This window comes from Muscardinus avellanarius (genome assembly GCF_963383645.1).
Source record: "Muscardinus avellanarius genome assembly, chromosome: 16".
Lineage (NCBI taxonomy): Eukaryota > Metazoa > Chordata > Mammalia > Rodentia > Gliridae > Muscardinus > Muscardinus avellanarius.
Window position 1 is genome coordinate 21962450 of NC_137802.1, and position 12971 is coordinate 21975420.

The 12971-nt window shown below is 47.6% G+C and overlaps 1 protein-coding gene across 1 annotated transcript in view; it reads left to right on the forward strand.

The window, feature by feature from the left end:
• Positions 1–12971, forward strand: part of SMG6 (SMG6 nonsense mediated mRNA decay factor) — a gene marked incomplete at its 3' end in the record, with an annotated part of 299777 nt that overhangs the window by 277648 nt on the left and 9158 nt on the right. The window lies entirely within an intron of this gene.

A 12971-nucleotide genomic window follows, 5' to 3' on the forward strand; every position in this document is an offset into this window, starting at 1 on the left:
GCCTCTGGGTTCCATCCCCAGTACTACAAAAAAGAAAAAGAAAGAAAAAGAAGAGAGATATATTCAGACAGCTGAGGCAAGAGGATCACAGTTTGAGGCCAGCCCCAGCAACTTAGTAATAACTTGTTTCAAAATAAAAAAAATAAATAAAGCTAGACACGGTGGCTGCACATCTCTAATCCCAGTACTTGGGAGATTGAGATAGGAGGATCACAGGTTTGAGGCCAGCCTCAGCAAGTAATAAGACTCATTAACCTAGCAAGACCTTATTTCAGAATGAAAAATAAACAGGGCTGAAGGTGTAGCTCAGAGGTAGAATGCTCCTGGGTTCAGTCCCCAAGACCACACACACAACAACAACAATAATAATAATAATAATAATAATAATAATAATAATAATAAATAAAAAGCCAGGATGCTAGTACATGTTTGTAATTCCAGTACCTGGGAGGCTGAAATTGGAGGATCCCAGTTTTCAAGGACAGCCTCCACAATTTTGTGAGGCTCTCAACAAGGGATGTAACTTGGAGGTAGAATGCACCAAAAATAAATAAATAAATAAATAAATAAATAAATAAATAAATAAATAAATAAATAAAACAGGCTGAGGTTGTAGCCTAGATGTAGAAGGTCCTTAGGTTCAATCCCCAGTACAGGAAGAAAGAAAGTGTGAAAGAGAAGTACAGGCTGCTATAGAACCACATACTATAGGGATCTTTTCACAGTCCAGAGACAGTCCAGCAACAAGCAGCACCCTAATGATTGGAGGCCTAATGTAAGACCAAACTTCAGTGCTGCTAGCTGGTCCTGCCCAGGAGACTTATTCTCCCCACCAGCTCCTTCAGGAGAGGCTGCTCAGGCCCCAGCCTCCAAGGCCTTCTGTGGCTAGAAGAGTGTGGGCTGACATGGCCCCTTTAAGAGCAGGCCCCACATGCACTGCTGCTGGCGGCCCTGCCTCCTGTCAGCCTCCTTCCTCCAGCCTCACAGCCACAGGAGGATTTCTCAGCAGAGGAAAAATTCCCCCTTTCCCTTCCCCCCTTCTCTTTAATGCCCAGGGCCCTTCACTTCCATAATTCTTCATTTTCCAGCCTTGAACGTAAGCCAGACACATCTGTCTGGCCATATGCGTGAACCCTGGAGTCTGTGCCGAGGTGGCTGTAAAACAGGGCCGGTGAAGGCCCTTCTGGGAGAGCGCACATGTGTGTGCCCTCAAGCCATTGGCTCTCTGCCCAGAACCACGGGCTTCAGCACTCCAAACCCGTGTTAACCTTCTCTATTTTTCCTCTTTTTGTTTAATTTAAGGGGGGGAAATCCCAACGAAAAGGTATAAATTGTCCTGGGAGTAGAGGAGAGGCTCCTAGCTAGAGAGGCCATTATTGTTGGCAGGTACCTGGGTCACACTAATACAATAAGGAAGAAAGGAGCATCGAGTGAATTAAGATCGGAGAGATGGGCTGTAAATTACACTACCCTGAACCCCAGTAGTCTCCAGGGTGTTAACCAAGAGGTGTAAGGCAAGTCCCCAGTTCCCAGTGCCTTTTACAGATGCAACAAAACAGGAACCACACATGTTTGGGGAAGGGAATATGAAGATGGGGTTGAACAAAACCCCCTGGCCCCCAGGATGGCTGTAAAGTCCAAGTGAGATCTGGAGCTGTAGCCACACCCCCACTTCCCTGCCTGCACCTAGACCCCTGGGCCTCTGTTCATGTGTGGAGCTGGGGGAGGTGAGGCCTGGCCTCTCCGCAGCCTGTCCCTCCCTGCTTCCGGCCTGTACAGAGGCTGGTGAGTAGGGCCGACTGGAGGTCAGAAAAGGGGTGTGGGGAGCTCCCGGGACCTGTGCAGCTGGAGCTGCAGTGCCCAGGCAGGCCCCTGGATGCCAGGAACGCCAAATCCGTCCACCAGGGCTTTGATGCCACACTCTCCAGCTTAGCCCAGGCTTTGTCTTATAACCTGAAACAGTTCTCCATATTGGATGTTCCTGCCCACCTTGCAGCTTTCCACCTGAGTTCTTTTCCTTCTCATTGCCATTCCTGGGGGAGGGGGTGTCAGAGACCAGAGCAGGGTACTTGGTTTGTCTGGAAAGTTGGTCAGAAGAGTTGCATTCCTGACTGGGCCCTGAGGGTCAAGCAGTCACTGAAATTCATCCTCCAGGAATGAAGCATCGCCTCCTGGCACCTCAGCTGGCTGGCCCTGGCCCTGTGAGTCCCCTGCCTCCTCCCTGCCTCTGTAAGGCTCTGCTGTGATCAGTGCTGCTGTCAGGCGGGGTCAGGTTTCCTGAGCAGTTGCAAACATCCCACCTGAAACATAACAGGCTCTTCCTCCAGCCACAGCTATTGTTTCCCTCTGCATTATGGCCACAGTCTTGCTCTGTAGCCAGCAATGACATGTGTTCTGAAAATAGCTTTGCTCTCCTGTCGCCGCCCCCCCACCCTTCTGAAGATGCAGTCACTCCTTTGTGGTGGCCCCAGGAGTTTCACTCTAAATATAACCACACTCCATTCACACTGCCACCCAGCTGGGGGGGGGGGGTACTGTGGAACAATAGGGTATGCACAGATCCCCACACCTGTATGGAAGCTAGCGGAAGGCAGACACTCAGCCCTGGCTCCCAACTGTCGGAGGCAGGGCTGGAGCCAGCATACTACCAGGCAAGGGGCACGTTCACCCCCGGGCAGGAAGACACATCAGCCTGAAATGCTGAGCACCACCCAAGCCTGCTCTAGCTTCTCCTCCACGCGTTGCAATGCTAGGCCTCAAGCTTCCTCCAGCTGCTCCCACCTCACTGGCTCCAACAGCATCCACAGGGTCCTGCCCTGACACAGAACCAGTCAGGCCATTGCCTGCTTGGTCAGGCTGCTGCTTGGAGCTAGCTCAGAAGTATCATGCTTAACTCTGCCACTCTTCCATAAAGAAAGGACACACTAATCCAGGTGTGGTGGCACATGCTTGTAATTCTAGTACTTGGAAGGCTGAGACAGGAGGATCACAAGTTTGCGGCCAGCCTTAGCTACTTAATGAGGCTCTCCACAGCTTAGTGAGACCATGTTTCAAAATAAAGAATAAAAAAACAAAAACAGGGCTGGAGGTGTAGCTCAGAGGTAGAAACTGTCCCTGGGTTCAAATTCCAGTTCTGAAAAAAAAAAAAAAAGAATATACACACTTCTTTGGATTTTTGTTTGTTTTATTTTGTTTATTTGTTTTTGTAGTGTTAGGGATTGAACTCAGTTATACTCAGGAGCATTCTACCTCTGAATTACACCACCAGCCCTATTTTATTCTTTATTTTGAGAAACAGAATCATGTTAAATTGCTGAGGCTGCCCTTGAACTTGTGATCTTCCTATCTCAGCCTCCTCTGAGTACTGGGATCACACATGTGCACTACCATGCCTGTTTGTTTGTTTGTTTGTTTGTTGTTTTTTTTAATACTGGAGATTGAACCCCCAGCAGCTTTTTTACTTTTTCGGAACAAAATGCAATCTAACTATCTTTAAAACTGTTCTTCAGCCGGGCCTGGTAGCTCATGCTTGTAATCCCAGTACTTGGGAGACTGAGACAGGAGGCTCACAGGTTCATGGGCAGCCTCGGCTACTTAGTGAGGCCTCTGCAACTTAGTGAGATCCTGTTTCCAAATAAATTATAAAATAAGGCTGGGGTGTAGCCCAGAGATCGAAAGCCCCTGGGTTCCACCCCTCAGTAACACACACACACACACACACACACACACACACACACGAGTAGTGCTGGATGTGGTGACATATGCTTATAATCTCAGTACTTGGGAGGCTAGACAGGAGGATCACAGGTTCAAGGCTAGCCTTAGCTACTTAGTGAGACCATCCACAATTTAGTGAGACCCTGTTTCAAAATAAAGAATAAAACACAAGCCGGGCATGGGTGGCACACGCTTGTAATCCCAGCATTTGAGAGGCTGAGACAGGATGATTGGTTCGTGAACAGCGTCAGCTACTAAGTGAAGCCCTTTGCAACTCAGTGACACCCTGTTTCAAAATAAAGAATAAAAAATAGGGCTGGGGGTGTAGCTCAGAGATAGAATGCCCCTGGGCTCCATCCCCAGTACTGCAAAAAATAAATAAATAAGTGAAATCAGTTGGAGTATAGGTCATTGGTAGAACCACCTCTGTGTCCAATCTCTAATACCACAAAACGGAAATAAATTGAAAGAGGGAATTAGATCCCAGAATGATAGTACAAACCTACTAACACCAGTACTTGGGAGGCTGAGACAAAATGATCACAAACATGAAGTCAGCCTCAGCGAGACCCTATTTCATTTCTTTTTTTTTTTTTTTTTTTTTTTTTTTGGTAGTACTGGGAATGGAACCCAGGGGCATTCAACCTCAGAGCTATACCCCCAGCCCTGTTTGGTGGTTGTTGTTTTTTTTTTAATTCTTTATTTTGAAACAGGTTCTCACTAAGTATCTAAGGCTGTCCTCGAAATGCAATCCTCCTGTCTCAGACTCCCAAATGCTGGGATTACAAGCCATGTATCACCATGCCCAGCTGGGAGACCTTATTTCAAAAACAAAAATGTAAAGAGGCTGGGGATGTAGCTCAGTGGTAGAGCACTCCTGGGTTCAATCCCCAGTACCAAAAAAGGGAAATGGGGTTAGGCAGGAAGAAAAGGAATTGACATTTATTGACTAATAAATACATCAAGCACTTACCAAGGTGCTTTGACATATAAGATAAACATGGACATTTTTCTATGTTATATAACCTGTAGATTCTGGTGAAGATCATGCTCTGACCAATGGGGTCCAGGGATGCATGATTCTATCACCCTGTAAAGGGAAGGAAGCAGCCACACTCTTCGTGAAGCTCATGAGCAGAAGGAAGACCTAAGATGGTCCTGCTTTGAGATCTGGGTTTTCTAAGTTCCACAACTTTAGTGTCAGCTAATTGCATTGCTTTTATTTGTACATTTCTTTTTGTTTCTCTCTCTCTCTGTCTCTCTGTCTCTCTCTCTCTCTTTTTTTTTTTATTTTTTTTTATTTTTTTTTTGCAGTACTAGGGATGGAACCCAGGGGCATTCTACCTCTGAGCTACACACTCAGCACTTTTTTTTTTTTTTTTTTTTTTTTTTGGTGGTACTGGGGTTCCTGGAAACCCTTCTACCTCCAGGCTATACTCCCAGACACCTATTTTTTATGTTTTTATTTGGAAACAGGGTCTCTTAAGCCAGCGAGGCTGGCTTCGAACCTGCATGATCCTCCTGTCTCCATCTCCCAAGCACGGGAATTACAAGCGTGCACCACCACTCCTGGCCTCAGCACCTTTTTTTATTATTCTTTATTTTGAAACAGGGTCTCAGTGAGTTGCAAAGGACCTCACTAAGTAACGCACACTGTGATCCTTCTGTCTCAGCCTCCCAAATGCTGGAATTACAAGTGTGCGCCACCATGCCTGGCCCTATTTTTTTATTTTTTATTTTGAAACAGGGTTTCACTGAGTTGCAAAGGGCCTCAGTAAGTAGCTGAGGCTGCCCATGAACTGCGATCCTCTGGTCTCAGCCTCTCGAATGCTGGGTGTAATTCTCTTATTTATTTATATATTTGTTTACTTATTTATTGCGGTACTGGGGATTAAACTCAGGAGCATTCTACCTCTGAACTATACCCCCAGCCCTATTTTATTTCTTATTTTGAAAGAGAGTCTCGCTAAATTGTAGAGAACCTTGCAAAATTGCTGAAGCTGTCCACAAACCTGCAATCCTCCTGTCTCAGCCTCCCAAGTACTGGGATTACAAGTGAGTGCCACCATGCCCTGCTTTTTTGTAATTCTCACTGTCTCAATTTTTAGTGGGTCAGCATTATAAAATTATCCCCACTGTATAGAAGAAGTAGTTTAAGCTGGGCGTGGTGGCGCACACTTGTAATCCCAGCATTCGGGAAGTTGAGACCAGAGGATCGCAGTTCGCGGACAGCCTTAGCTACTTAGTGAGGCCCTTTGCAACTCAGTGAGACCCTGTTTCAAAAAAAAAAAGACTAGAAGTAGCGTAACCTGTAAAAGAGCCCTTCCTGGGACCCAAGCCCATTAGCTTCCTCTTATCTCTTTCCTAGTTCTCCACAAGCTTGCTCCAGGAAGCTCCCATACCTCAGATAAAGTTGGTTTCTTAGCACCTTCCAGAAACAAAATTAAGTCATATTTCTTCTGTACTTTATACCAGTGTCCTTACTGCCGCCAGTCTGACTTGAGTGCCTGCTCTCTCCTCAAGATCTCAGTGCACTGCCCAAGGAGCAGTGTGCCCAAGCTTTGCTGCTCTCAGAAGGGTTCCTGTGGAACTCTCCTTCCAGGTCAGCACACTTAACTCCAGACTAGGGTCAGTCTGTCTGAATGTCAGCATTCCAGTTGCACCCCCTCTCGCCCCCACCAGAGGCTTCTGCAGCTTTTTACTCACAAACATAAATAAATCTCACTACTGGCCTCTGGGCCCCACAGCGGCATGCTTCCCCCTTCTCCCCAAGCGTTTCATGGCGGTGAATAGGGACTTGGCATTCTCCCCACCGACATCACTTTTTCACTCCCTGCGCATCCTGTGTCCCTCTCTCACCGTGCGACCCAGAGATCAGAATGGGACGTGACAGCCAGCACAGGCGCCGTGCACAGCTGCCAGGAATCTGACGGGTAAAATCTGGAAAAGTTGGGAGGGCAGATGCTAAATACACACACACACACACACACACACACACACACACACGCACGCACTCAGAAAGAGACGGAAATGCAGACACTCGCGGAAGAGTGCCTGGACTCCCAAGCCCATTCTTTTTAGGGGAACTGAGCCAGTCTCGTGACCCAGGTGTGAACCCCCAAGGCCGACTGGCACCCCAGGAGAAGAGACAGCAGCCTTGTCTAATCTAGATTTCTTTCGTGAGGCATGTGGGGAACAGGAAGCAGTTGTGTGGTGACTCACTGGGCAGAGCCAGGTTAAGGGAAGTTGTCTGCGGGTGTCCCTGGGACCGGATGAGGGCAGCCCAGCTTGGACCACCCACACACAGCCTGGCCCTACGCCCCCTCGCCCCACTCCACCCCGGGGAACCAGCAAAGCTTCCACCTCCCAAAGAGGCTGTAACCAGTTCACCTTTCGTGCCACAGAGCTCCAAGAACCCAGAAAAGTTAGAGCTTCACTGCCTCGCCCCTAGGTTTTGCTTCTTTCCTATCATCAGAACACTGAGGTGGGCTCACTTTGCCTCCATCCTCCCTCTGCCACCTGGCTTAAAGGCTCTCCTGCCTGCTGCCAGCATAAAGATCTTAGGAGCTAATTGTTCACACGGGGTGAAAGATGGCAGCTAGTTCCACTTCTTTAATGGAGTTGAACTAGGGCTGGAGTGTCATTTCTCAAGGCAAGAAAACTGAAATGTGAGAGGAGTGGCAGAGGTGTGGTTAGGTGCAGATGGGTGCTCAGTTAAGACCTGGCCCATCACTACAGGTGCCAGAGTCCCTATCCTCCCTGAGCCCTGCGGCAGTGCGTGTTCTATTCCCTCACCCAGAAAGACAGATTTGGGGCCCAGGGGCCCAGGAAAAGCATTGCTGGCTGCAGAACACTATGTGGAGAACAGCAGCCTGGGAAGAGGGGCAACGGGAATGGAATGCCGATGCTCCCTCTGACGTGGAAGGCAGTAGAGCCCAAGTGTTCTCTTCCTGTTCCTATAAAATGCCCAGGCCAAGATTGGTGGGACATGTGTCACCTCCTGTTGGCAGCCCTCTGGGGAGAGGCAGTGACCCAGGTACCCTGGGAAGGGGGCCGGTGCTGGCGGTACAGTCAGTGAGAGCCCTCAGCAGCCCGCCTCCCAGCTGCATTTCTCATGCTGCCAGCACCCTGTGGCCCGTGCCTTCCACCAGCCGTGGTGGCAGTGGCAGCAACAACTGACTCATAGGGAGAGGTCCTCTAGAGGTCACCGAGAAACCACCTCGACCGTGTGAAGGCATGCCCTTTCAGTTTTACTGTCGCCGTCAGTGGAGCCTGAGCAGCCTCCTCGCTGTCTGTTGGTGGCCAGGCCTAGCGCCCTGGGCCCCTTCTCAGTTGGCACGCACACACTCACCCAGCCCATGCCCATGTTTGTGTCCCTGTGGTTGCTGTGTGGCAGAAGGGCATGAGGGAGCCGGGACCTGCCTGCCTGCCCTGCCAGGTCTGAGTTTGTTCCCACAAGCTCCCTACACAGGAGCACACTGGGCACGTGCCAGCAGACCAGTTCACCTCTTGGCCATGATCCCCAGAAGGGGAATAGCACAGTAATGACCGTGATCTACAGCAACACATATACCTAGAGCCTGTCGCCAACCGCGCTGCCACACTTAAGGCTGTCGGACCTGCCGGGTGTGGGAGCACGCGATTGTAATCCCTGCGCTGGGGAGGCTGAGACAGGAGGATCACGCAGGTTCGAAGCCAGCCTCAGCTACTCAGTGAGACCCTGTTTCCAAATAAAGTATAAAATAGGTCTGGGAGTGTAGCCCAGAGGTAGAAAGCCTCTGGGTTCCACCTCCAGTACCACCAAAAAAGAAAAAAAAAAGACTGTCGGACCTGAAAACATTGGGCTTTCACAGATGTCCTTGAAGCTTCCCTGAGAGATAAGAAAGGCCAGGGAATAGACAAGCCCTGGGCTCTGTACCTTCCAAAGAGTGAGGGTGGTGTGCAGAGTATTGGTGCTGTGTGAGTGATTGTTAAGTGATGTAGGGGAGACACCTTAACTGTGTGTGTGTCTGTCTGTCTGTCTGTCTGTCTATCTGTGCAGTACTAGGGATTGAACCCAGGGGCATTCTACCTCTGAGCTACACCCTCAGCCCTATTTTTTTTCTTTATTTTTGAAACTGGGTCTCACTGAGTTGGAAAGGGCCTCACTAAGTAGATGAAACAGTCTGCAAACCATGATCCTCTCATCTCAGCCTCCCAAATGCTGGGCTTACAAATGTGTGCCACTACACCCAGCTTGTTCTTTATTTTGAAGCAGAACCTCACTAAGTTGTGCAGGGCCTCACTAAGTAGCTGAGGCTGGCCACGAACCTGCAATCCTCCTGTCTCAGCCTCCCAAGTACTACAACCTGGCTTGATACTGAATTTTTATTATGGCAATTCATCCTGTACTAGTAAACATATGACTAAGCTATCAAATATTTGACACCCAGATAGTGATGCTGAGCAAGAGGCTAAACAGAAAGGTGACTTGACTTAAGGTCAGTTATTTGGTTAGGATTTTTGTTTGGTACTGAGGATTGAACCCTGAGATGTTCTACCTCCAAGATATACCCCCAGCCGGGCGTGGTGGCACACACTTTGTAATCCCAGCATTCGGGAGGCTGAGACCGTAGGATCACAGTTCGTGGACAGCCTCAGCTATTTAGTGAGGCCCTCTGCAACTTAGTGAGACCCTGTTTCAAAATAAAGAAAAAATAGGGCTGAGGAGTGTAGCTCAAGGTCAAATGCCCCTGGGTTCTATCCCCAGACCTGAAAAAGAAAAAGAAAAAAAAAAAAAATATATATATATATATATAAATTTTTTGGTGGTACAGGGGTTCCTGGAAACCCTTCTACCTCCGGGCTACCCTCCAGACCTATTTTATACATTTTTTTTTAACAGGGTCTCTTAAGCCAGCACGGCTGGCTTCGAACATGTGCGATCCTCCTATCTCTGCCTCCCAAGTGCAGGGATTACAAGCGTGCACCACCATACCCAGCTTAATTTTTATTTTTTATTTAATTAAAAAATTTTTTTTTAATTTTTGTTGCACTGGGGATGGAACCCAAGGGCTTTACACCTCCGGGCTACATTTCCAGACCTATTTTATATTTTTGTTTGGAAACAGGATCTCACTAAGCTGATGAGAGCCTCTCTAAGTAGCCGAGGCTGGCTTCGAACCTGTGCGATCCTCCTGTTTCATCCTCCCAAGTATTGGGATTACAAGCATGCACCACCACACCCAGCTTAATTTTTATTATTTATTTATTTATTTATTTATTTATTTATTTATTTTTGTGGTACTAGGGGTGGAACCCAGGAGCTTTTTCTACCTCCAGGCTATACTCCCAGACCTATTTTATACTTTATTTGGAAACAGGGTCTCACTAAGTTGCTGAGAGCCTCACTCAGTAGCTGAGGCTCGCTTCAAACCTGTGCGATCCTCCTATCTCAGTGTCCCAAGCACTGGGATTACAACTGTGCACCACCACAACCAGTTTATTTTTTTATTTTTATTTTTTTTTTTGGTGGTGGTACTGGGAGTAGACACCAGGGGCCTTCTACCTCTGGGCTACATTCCCAGACCTATTTTATATTTTATTTGGAAACAGGGTCTCACTAAGTTGCTGAGAGCCTCACTAAGTAGCTGAGGCTGGCTTCGAACCTGTGCGATCCTCCTGTCTCAGCCTCCCAAGCGCGGGGATTACAAGCGTGCGCCACCATGCCCGGCCAACCAGCTTATTTTTTATTTTGAAACTGGGTCTCATTAAGTTACTAAGGTTGGCCTTGAATCTGTAATCTTCATGTCTCAGCCTCCCAAGTACCAGGATTACAGGTATATACCACTGTGCTCTGCTCAAATCAATTTGAAGAAAAATATGAAGTCAGTGAGAATATTACTTGTATAGGGTTGTAGCAAAATTGAACAGAAAAGATCAGTGTTTAAGAAAGACTGACAGGCCAGGCGTGATGGCGCATGCTTGTAATGCCAGTACTTGGGAGGCTGAGACAGGAGAATCATAGGTTCAAGGCCAGCCTCAGCAACTTAGTGAGGACCTCTGCAATTTAGTGAGACCCTGTTTCAAGATAAATAATAAAAAGTAGGGCTGGGGCTATAGCTCAGAAATAGAATGCCCCTGGGTTCAATCTCCAGTACCGCATAAATTAAATAAATTAATAAATAAATAAATGACAGATATCAGGTGTAGTGGTGCACACATGTAATTCCAGTTTTGGGGATGCAGAGACAGGAGGATCACAGGTTTAAGAACAGTCTTAGCAATTTAATGAGACTCTGTTTAAAAAATAATTAAGCTGCCGGGCATGGTGGCGCACATTTGTAATCCCAGCACTTGGGAGGCTGAGACAGAAGGACTGCACAAGTTCAAAGCCAGCCTCAGCTACTTAGGCTCTCAGCAACTTAGTGAGACCCTGTTTCCAAATAAAATATAAAAAAGGTCTGGGAATATAGCCTGGAGGTAGAAAAGCCTCTGGGTTCCACCCTCAGTACCACAAAAAAAAAAAAAAAAAAAAAAAAAAAATTGAGCAAAGTCAATCGCTAAGACAAACATGAGGAGGAAGGGGGAAGGAATGGGATGGGAATTGGATAGGGCTAAATGGGTATTGTGTGCATGTATGCCTCCACCATCTTATACCCAACTAAGATATATGACTACAATGCACCAATCAAAATTTTTAAAAAAATAAGCCGAGTGTGGTGGTGCACACTTGTAATCACAGCATTTGGGAGGCTGAGACCAGAGGATCGCAGTTTGTGGACAAGCCTCAGCTACTTAGGCCCTCCGCATGTTAGTGGGACCCTCTTTCAAAATAAAGAATAAGTTGGGCATGGTGATGCATGCTTGTAATCCTAGCATTTGGGAGGCTGAGACAGGAGGATCTCCGTTCGAGGACAGCCTCAGCTACTTAGGCTCTTCACAAGTCAGTGAAACCATGTTTTGAATAAAAATACAGGGCTGGAGATGTAGCTCAAAGGGAGAATACCCCTGGGTTCCATCCCCAGATGTGCAGAAAAAAAAAAATAGGGCAGAGGGTGTAGCTGGGAGGTCAGATGCCCCTGGGTTCCGTCCAGAGAGCGGTGTCAGAGTTATGCTCAGGCTAGTAGTTGCTCTTTTGGGTCTCGTTTCATCTCACTGTATGGGCTCCTCCGGCTTCCGGAGACTGGTTGTTAGTTGTCAGCTTGCTTGTTTGTTTTTTTTTTTTTTTGTAGTGTTTGAGTTTAACTTCATTAGGGTTTTTCTGTTTTTGTTTTTTTTTTTCTATTTTATGGTACTGGAATTGGACCCAGGGGCATTCTACCTCTGAGCTACAACGCCAGCCCTATTTTTTTTTTTTTTTTTTTTTTTTTTTTTTTGGTGGTACTGGGGTTCCTGGAAGCCCTTCTACCTCCGGGCTACACTCCCAGACCTATTTTTACATTTTTTTTTTTTTAAATTTGGAAACAGGGTCTCCTAAGCCAGCGCAGGGCTGGCTTTGAACCTGCGCGATCCTCCTGTCTCTGCCTCCCAAGCGCGGGGATTACAAGCGTGCGCCACCATGCCCGGCTTTATTTTTTATTTTGAAACAGGGTCTCACTAAGTAGCTGAGGCTGGCTGCGAACCTAGGATCCTCCTGTCTCAGCCTCCAGTTACTGGGATTACAAGCGCGCGCCATCATGCCCAGCTCTCTCCCTTCTTGATTTAGCCCACAGTCTTACTTTCAGAGACTTTTTTTCCCCCCCAGTACTGAGGATTGAACCCAGGGGCATTTAACCTCCAAGCTATTCTACCCCCAGTCCTATTTTTTATTCTTCTTTTTGGGGAAGGGGTACTAGGAATGAAACGCACGGCACAGGGACATTCTACCTCCAAACCATAACCCCAGCCCTACTTTATTTTATTTAGAAACAGGGTCTCACTGAGTTGATGAGAGTCGTCTCAGAACTTGCTGAGGCTGTCCTTGAAACTGTGATCCTCCCAAGTACTGGGATTACAAGCGTGTGCCATCACACCTGGATGAGACCTGTTATTTTTAATACCATCAGAGGCCTTTCTAAGTCCCAGGCAGGGTTTAGTAATGCCTTATCTTCTGGGCCATTTGGTCTGTGGTGATTTTGATGTATAGCTGTGTTCAGCCCTGGGGCCTGTCCCTTAGTCCTGACAGGCTTAAAGGGAAGAGGTGTGTGGGGCAAGGTGCTGGCACACCAAGTCAGGGCCCTGGCTCACCACAAGCTTGCCTGCTCACTCTCTAGCTCCCTCACCAATTTTTTGTC